The 9,331-nt window shown below is 34.4% G+C and overlaps 1 protein-coding gene across 2 annotated transcripts in view; it reads left to right on the top strand.

Annotated features, from left to right (window-relative positions):
* The first annotated feature begins 8,411 nt into the window (after positions 1-8,411).
* Positions 8,412-9,331, top strand: part of LOC142330607 (uncharacterized) — a 394,400-nt gene continuing 393,480 nt past the window's right edge. The window contains exon 1 of one of the 2 annotated variants that reach the window (XM_075376009.1): positions 8,412-8,576. The gene's annotated coding sequence lies outside the window, so the exon portion shown is untranslated. Of the gene's footprint in view, positions 8,582-9,331 lie in introns of both variants that reach the window. The other variant, XM_075376010.1, reaches the window with a different exon arrangement.

Genomic DNA, 9,331 nt, shown 5'->3' with positions numbered 1-9,331 from the left:
TAGAAATATGTCGGCACTACACAGTAAAATTCAAACCCCACATAAAATCTGTTAAGATTTGCATCCAGTAGAGCGTGTTCAGATTCAAATCATTTCTTCTTTATTAATTAAATGAACTGCCTTCTTCACTCCTTAATATATGAAGTTATTACAATTCAGTCACCAGCCGATATTTATTTTACTTATTATTAATTTCATATATTGTTCAAGTTAGTCCAAATTTAGCATTCATAGAGTAAACATAAGAAATTAATTATACATATTTATCAATGTTATATTGATTACAATAAAAAAGGTATTAAACATAAACCAGAGATTCATTGAATTATTTCTTAATCATAAGTATGAATCGGTGACTTCAAAATCAAGAAACAGTTCACTGAGTGAATGAGAAACTCTTATACATACAAACAAAATCATATGTATATAGAAATTACATAATCATGTTCAGGAGACTTCAAAACATAAAGAAAAGTTGGTCCCCACTCCCTACTACACATCCTTAGAAAATGTAATCGGATTCAGTAGCAATTTCTACTAATTCCTTGAAAATATGTAGAGTGATACATCTGTATCACTCTCAATGAGAAAGTACTTCATAAAAAAATTTACCAGAGTATGGTGACATAGGCTCAGAACATTGGACACTGTTGAAGATAGAAAAGAGAAGATTAAGGGCCTTCGAAATGTGTTATTGGTCTTGACCCTACCAATACTCTGGATAAGTAGTGTAATGAATGATGAAGGCTTTAGAAGATTAAAAAATAACCAGCGTGATCAATGATAAGACAGAGCAACTAATTTGGGTCATTTTTTGTCATTATCTTGGTACACTTAATTCCTTCAAGGAATGTTAGAGGGAAAAAGGAAAAAGACAACCAAATACAGTGTTCCTGATAGTATTAAAGGACGAAATTCTTATTATCAAATGAAATCCTTGAAGAATGATCGTACTACCCACCAACTCTTGGGTTGAGTAGAAGAAGAAGACAGTGTATCAGTTGAACTAAAATATTTCAATTTCAAACAATGTTGGCTGATCTCATTTGTACTATGTCACAATTACTATGTAATTTCAATAAATTCTAATTAGTTGAGTTATTTTTATCATAGCCAGCCATTTTCTATAAATTCGACAGAAAAAAGTTTCACTTTTGCATATGTTATGATTCAACAGTCTGCACTGCTAGTCCTAAAATCAGAATATTGAAATAGTAAATTTTGTTTTTATTTTTTACTTAAATTATGAAGTAATATATATTTCAATATACAAAAAGAAAACAAATTAGAATTCTTTCTTTTATTCTATCGATTTTGATATCAAAAAATGGTTTTCATTTTCAGATTTATTAATGTATTTAATAATCAAAGACAAGAAATTTATTTCTTCATATTTAGGCTCTAAATTTTTAAGTTAATTTAGGGTGATTAAACTTTTATTATTACTTAAAATTAAACCATGAAATGTTGATGTAGTTCGTAAGTATTTGTGTGTAGTGTAAATACTGTTCACAGACCTGCAAATCATCACATTCATGTTCTGACATATCTTTCTATTACTATTCAGCCTCTGGAACCACCGTAAGGTATTACTTCAGAGGATGAATGAGATTGGTATGTATGAATGTAAATGAAGTGTAGTCTTGTACATTTTTAGGTTGACCATTCCAGAGATGTGTGGTTAATTGAAACCCAACTACCAAAGTACACCGATATTCACAATCTAGTATTCACCAACGACGTATCATAATATTTCCAAAAGCCTCCTTTTTTTTCTTTATTGTTATTTTCATTTTACTTTATTTTGTTTGTTTTATTTTTAAACTAGCCAGTCAAGGGATTTAACTCCCTGGACCCCTTGTTGTGTTCGTTATAGTCATGGTTGTAAGAATAACAAATAACAACTTAACTGATAAATAACAATTAAAGCTTGAAAAGCTCTCTTTCTTCCAACATTTCCATCATTCTTGACATAGAAGCTTTGATATGGTCCTGCTGTAGATGAAGCTACAACTCAAGTCTGGGTGTAGTGCTGTCAGTCTAACTGAGAATCATGTACTTCAGCTATTTCAGAAGACCAAGGTACTTTCATTAACGAAAATAATAATAGTAATAATAAAAAACAGTGATTAAATACAAAACAGAATTTAAAGTAATCATCAGGATTTATTCACAGACAGATAAATAATGAAAAGCAGAATTCAGTCCCATTGATAAAAGACATTATTAGCATGACTGCTAGTATTAATACTTTTAACCACTAGTCTTGTGTTAACAACAATAGTATAATACATAAGACAAGTATAAAGTTCTTTTACTACAAATATCTTTGCTGTTCCTAAATAAAACTACCCTAAGAGTTTATGAATGAAATTTAGTACATTATCTCTTTCACTTACAGTCTAACAGTAACTCACCGAATAATTTCTTGTTTTCACGTACTGGAATTATTTGTAATGTCGCTGTAATCGCGTCGAACTTAGTTCACTAGAAATTCACATCTTCACTTACCTCCTTGCAGAATACTTTTGCTGACTGACACTGCAGACACACATTTCGTAGACTGATGAGGTAACATCTCGCTTAGATTGATTCGCAGAACTAACTTTTTAACTGGTCTTCCCTGGAGAATTTTTATTCCTATCTTCTTTACCTGCCAGACTAGACCCTAGTTGAGTGTGAGAACAATTGACCGAGCCCTTTCGTTCCTATGCATTCCTAACCTGGGTCCGATAGCTCTTCTCACGGAAGAACATATGTTTATTGTGTGTCAGTGGGTAGTATTACAAAAGGCGATTGATAAATGGATCTGTTACCTTTACTAAATTCATTTTAGCCCCTTTGTAGATTCTTTCAATTGTTATATTTTCTACTACTTTCTTCTTATTTGGTAGGGATCCGTTACTCAGGTCTGCTACACCGGTCTTGTTACAATATACATATTTGGTTTACTTCATTTACACTTACCATGGAAATATAAGCAGGAAGATCATGATAATTCTAAATGGAGATAATGACCTAAGGTATAAATCTACAAAATTTTATTAAAATTTGCCCAGTAGTTTTTGCGTGATGCGCGCACAGGGTCGACCCTAGTTATCATTTATTTATATGTATACATTTATTAAAATACATAACTTTATTTTTAATTTGTTAAAAAAAATAAATACCTTTGACCATGGTATAAATATAATAGCGAGTGTGTAAAACATTATAATTGTAGACGGAAAGAAAAGAAACTTATCAAGTATCGAATTTCTTCAATATAAAACAATTTTATCGTTAGAATTTATTAGGGTGGTAAAGAAGAATTACAAATTTTACAATAACACATTCAATTCAGTATCTGTATTTCGAATCCTATTTAAATTGAATCAGCAATTGCGACTCCCTCCGGGGAAGGGGGCGCATTGCTCCCTCCAAAAAAATTAGTGTCCCGTTGTGGCGTATTCCTGCTAGCCTATGAAGCGTTATCACCAAAAGGACTTCAGTGGACGGTCTGAAGGGGAATTACGTCGAGAGCACAGGTTTTAAAAGCCTAGTCTCCCTCGGTCGGACCCAGAAATCGGTTTGAGAAAGCTGGCCCGAACGGATATGGAACGCTATTCACAAATCCGTCCATAAATTTAAAAAACAAAACTTTAAACTTAGACCCGACATTAAATTAAACCCCTGAAACACGCCCGATTAACAGAATCATATAGCAGCAAGGGACACTATCCAGGCTCTGCGATTTGAGGGGAGAAATTTGTGAAACTCCCGCCACTTTTGCGTTTCGTTCCGTATTTAAACTGGTTGGCGTTATTTCATACTACGTCAGAATTATGGATAATACTTCCACTAAATCTTATTGGTTAGTTGATTAGTATTGTAATTCACCATTTTGTAAATTTTTTTTATTATTAAATTATTCGTTCTTACACATCTTTTAAAATATGAATGTAGTACCTATGAAAACCGTTTTCGGTTTTAGGTTTGCATCTTGGAGCCGATATTTTGAATACAGCTGTATCTTTTAATTAACGAAATAAAAATATTGTTTCAAATTGTATCCTACTTGTACCATTCTATCGCTTTTCATACAGATTTAATAATTAACTAATCAACTTAGAAAAGAAATTCAAATCAACATATGCAGACTTTGGAACGAGGTTTGATCGGTTAACCTTATTCCACATAACGCTGACATTATGAATAACAATTTTTAAAATAATGTATACTTTGTCATCGTAACAAACAATTTTTTTTTAATTTGAAAAATAGATTTTCGTTTACGCAAGTAGGTCTTGACGAAAAAATACGACTCCTAAAACATACGTCTCTGGATCAATACGAGAACGTATATATAATAGAGAACATAAAATTATATATTTATTGAGGAGTAAAATATTTTCCCTCTTAAATGTAAAATGGATACATTTTTCTGTTTACCTAAAAAAAATTAAGTTTAATAATATAATAAAAAATACATAAACTCGGACACTTTTTTTTGGGTCTTCTTTCCAAAGCGTTTCCACATCGTTAATTTCAATTTTCTGAATTACTAATATCGATATGTAAATTATTTATGGATTAAGTAATAATATATAATATTAAACTGCTAATGTTTGTCTTATTTGTCGTTAGACACGAAAACCGACCAGAGAGCTGGAAATCTCAGGGGAGAAAATCCCTTTTGAGAAAACAGTTAAGTACCTGGGGGTGGTGTTGGACAGGCGGCTTACCTTCGGCGAACATGTAAATTATGCGACCCGGAGGGCTAAGGCCGCCAGAGCCTCGCTATACCCAGTGCTGAACAGTGCCAGCCCGTACCCACTGGCAACTAAGCTCCTCATTTTTCGGCTATACGTACTGCCGATTCTAACATATGCTTACCCGGCATGGGGGGCAGTGTTGAGCTCCTCGCTTCAAAAGAAGATCGAGGCCGTCCAAAACATCGCGTTGCGGACGATCTTTGGAGCTCCGTGGTTCGTCAGGAACGCCACTCTCCGATCTGATGCGAGATTTCAATCCGTGTCCGAGGTGGGGGTGGCGCAGGCGCGCAGACTGTTCGGGAGAGCGGCTGTGTCCAAACACAGTCATCTTCGGGACATCTGCCGAGAGGACCCAACTCCGACAGTTGTAAGGAAGCGGCCTCACGCCGTACTGGACGAACCACCGTGATGGTGCGGTGCGGTAGCCGAAAATCGACAAACCAGGCTTAGGGGCCTCCATATCGCATGAGCCATAAACAGAATAGTGCGTCAGACGCGTTTCCGGGGTCGCGAGTGAAAAGTTTTCGCGAGTTATATAGTTTGAAGACGTCAAACACGGTAAGTCGCGCATAAAACAAAAACGCGGTCTAAATTTAAAAAAAAACTTACAGTAAGACAAAATATCCCAGCAATTGCGACTCCTCCGGAAAAGGGGACGCATTGCTCCCTCCTTATAGCTAGTGCCCCGTTGTGGCGTATTCCTGCTAGCCTATTAAAGAGTTAGCACCGAAAGGACTTCAGTGGACGGTCTGAAGGGGAATTACGTCGGGAGGACAGGCTTTATAAGCCTAGCCTTCCGCGGTCGGCCCATGAAATGGGTTCGATAACGCTGGTTTAACAACGGATTGGAATGCAATTAAATCCGTCTTAAATTCACTAAAATAATAATAGACAAAACTTGAAAAATTAGATCCGAGATTAAAAAAATAACCCTTTTAAAAACAAGCCCGATTAGAATGATCCAGCAGCAAGGGACTCTGTCCAGGTTCTGCGATAAAGTAGGGAGTAATAGACTCCTGCCAACTTTGCATTCCATTCCATATTTGTCGTTATAATAGTTAATTATAATAATATTTCAAACTGTCTTATATATCATAGTTATTAACTGGTGCAGTCAATTATTTCAGTCATGTACTGCGTGTATTTACCGTTCTTGTCACTATTCGTTATTTTCATCCGATTTGGGTTTGATTTGACTTGGTCTGTGAGATACCAATTAAACAATATGCTGCTCGATTTTTACAAGCAGTGATAATTCTAAGTTTTGCATAAAGGATCATGAAATGTCTCTCGTTTTATGTAAGGAAAGATAAATGGCATTGTGGAAAGGTGAGTCGTCGCAATTCAGCTCGTTTAAGGAGCGGTACGTGGCACCAGTCCTGTTTAGTCTCCGCGAATTACCGTTCAGGTATTACTTCAGAGGATGATATGTATGAGTGTAAATGAAGTGTAGTCTTGTACAGTCTCAGTTCGACCATTCCTGAGATGTGTGGTTAATTGAAACACAACCATCAAAGAACAACGGTATCCACGATCTAGTATTCAAATCCGTGTAAAAATAACTGGCTTTACTAGGACTTGAACGCTGGAACTCTCGACTTCCAAATCAGCTGATATGGGAAGACGCGTTCACCACTAGACCAACCCGGTGGGTTTTATTCTCTAAGATCACTAGGAAATAAATGCAGAGTTATTTAAATGAAAAGTACATACAATTTTATGAAATTGACGTAAAGGCGTACGTCACAGGCACACTTCTCACTCACACCAATATTTACATAACACCTTTAGACATTATTTACACTCAATATTTACAGATTAATATTCCCGTTCCGGTGAGAACCACGACGTGGATGCGATTTAATCCTTTACATTAGAAGATAAGAATATACTTTCTGAAGATCCAGAATGGAAAAACGGTGTCAACGTTCATAAATATTATAGGTCTCATAGAACACTTGAATAAATTAGATCCAGAGTTCTCAACCCTATGCCCGAGGATACAGCGGCGCCTGTCAATCAACCTTTCTTTTTCTGTTTAGCCTCCGGAACCACCGTAAGGTGTTATTTCAGAGGATGTATGAGGATGATATGTATGGATATAAATGAAGTGTAGTCTTGTACAGTCTCAGGTCGACCATTTCCGATGTGTAGTTAATTGAAACCCAACCACCAAAGAATACTGATATTCGCGATCTAGTATTCAAATCCGTTTAAAAGTAACTGCCTTTACTAGGAGTTGAACGCTGGAACTCTCGACTCCATGTGGTTCCAGTACAGCAAACTGAAAAGTTATTTATTTCCTGTACGCATAAAGTAGGAATGTACCGATTTTACGTTTTGTAATGAAGAACTTGGTATGGGTAGTGCCGTTGTAACTGAAAAAAAGAAAAGTTTAGAAAAGTTTTTTAAGAGAATTGAGTGTGGACATGCTACCCAGTAATAATAGGCGGGATTGGTCTGAATATCAAAATAGACGAATCTTTTTTTTCAAGGCGAAAGTACAATGCGGGGCGGTTTATCCTCAGCAGGAAGGTGTTTACACATCCGGAAATTTTCAAAGAAACAAAAGAATGTTTCGTGTATGCGGTCCTCGAATGAACGAAACGTACGTCGTTACTAAATGTATTAAATGAGTGTATTAGTCCTGCCACGAACAAAATTTCTGATTGTTGGCAGAGATATAATGACGTACCTGCGTACAAGGTTACAATTTTACCTATCAAACTGTCAATCGCTCGCTTAACTTTTGAGATCCAATTACCGGGGCGCATACAAAAACACAGTGGAAAGTTTACGCGGAGCAGTGAAAAGCGGAATCGCAAAGATTGCGGTATATTGAGAGCTACACTTGTTTAGTTGAATTTGTTTGGCGCCAACATAACATCGCCAGGAATCCGTTCGATCAAATTTTGCAAGATATCGCCTTGTTTTGGCCTCTACAACAGTGAATATAGGAAAGATTTATTCTTTAATATTATAATAGCAACTTTGGAAACATGTCCGCTTTTCAAAATAATGCTCTTTTTAACACGATTAAATATCTACAATCTATTTCCTCCGAACGATGAATAAATGTATAAAATGTCTTGAAGGTGTAAAAGTCAAATACCTGTATATCCCGTTTATTCTGACAGTTGCCGTTATGGATGATAAGGATAAATAAATTTTTTGTAGTATGTAAAAATATGCCATCCGTGACCGTAACTCGAACCCAGATCCTCAAGATGAAAAGCAAAGATCTTATCACTCCGCCACGGAGATCGGTTCAGATACATTTAACGTCAATTTTTTAATTAAACGACACCTCCCCACCTTCCTATATAAAAACAATCCTTAAAAAGATTAATAGTTATTAAAATTTTGTTGTGTATAAATTTATTTTGAATTTAAAGAGTTATGTAAAATAAAAACTACAATTAAACATTAGCTAAACTGAAAATTAAACATGAAATTATTTTTTTTAAATAATATTAATGAATAATAATTTGTAAAAGGTTTAGTATTACAAACAATTTAATGTTGACAAACATATTCATACACATGCAGCCTGATTATATATTTTAATAGTCTGATTTAGTATTTTAAACGTCAACATCATTTCAACAAAATTGCTACTAATGTTGTTTGTTGTCAACCGACACATGCATACGTGACTAGTACGAGCAGCGTATGTGTCGATTATTCACGAAAAATTCCGATTACTGTCAGTGCATTTCTTGTGACGTTAAGGTACGTACGTTTTGTTAGTTTGTGCGTGTTAAAATGTTAAATAAATTTGAATTACTCAAAACCAGTTACCGATTATCAACTTTATAAAAGGTAATGTACGTATTTTATTAATTTATATTCTTTTTTTTTAAAAACCTAACCTAATGAGTATTTTGTTTTTATAGAACTTCAAACTGTATTAAAAAACATCTATCATTGTATAATTAGTAATTAATGCCCTCTAACAATATGAACATTAAGCTTGTTTCTTCTTCTGTCTTTCTCTTTCAGTTTTTGTTCTTTAAGATGCTATATACTTTGGTGCGTTTTGAATCTGTTAAAATTGTTAATTACGTAATTTTTAAAACGAAAATGAAAATGTAAACAATAATTCATTATGGTCTGCTTGCAGAGGGATAAGAGTTACCATTACTATTTAAAATATAATACATTTATGTACTGTCTATAAAGTATTTTCAATTCCTTCTAAATTTTCCCCATTCGATATCCCGTCATACTTATATATTCAATAATAAATAAAAAAATAATAAGAATAATAAATTCTGATTCTGGAGAAAATCTTTAGAATCTGTTTCTTTGAGAGTAGAAGCCTACCATTATTTTATTAAGAGAGGCTTCCCTTACCATTAAAGAGACTCTGCACTTCCCAGTTCCCTGATTAACAAAGTTGAAGTATTAAAATACTCAAATTTTTATTTTATTTTTTTAAATGTGACCTCTTTCAAAACAAATAAAAAAAAGAAAATGGTAATTCTAACCGCTGTTTTCTTTGAAATGTTTTCTACATAAAAAAATGAGCATATGTACAAAGATTTTCAGGCTCTCATTTCTCCATAGATCCCTTC

The sequence above is a fragment of the Lycorma delicatula genome, chromosome 9 (genome assembly GCF_047948215.1).
Source record: "Lycorma delicatula isolate Av1 chromosome 9, ASM4794821v1, whole genome shotgun sequence".
NCBI classification, from domain to species: Eukaryota; Metazoa; Arthropoda; class Insecta; order Hemiptera; family Fulgoridae; genus Lycorma; species Lycorma delicatula.
The sequence above is the reverse complement of the archived record's forward strand: the minus strand, read 5'-3'. Positions and strand labels throughout refer to the sequence as shown.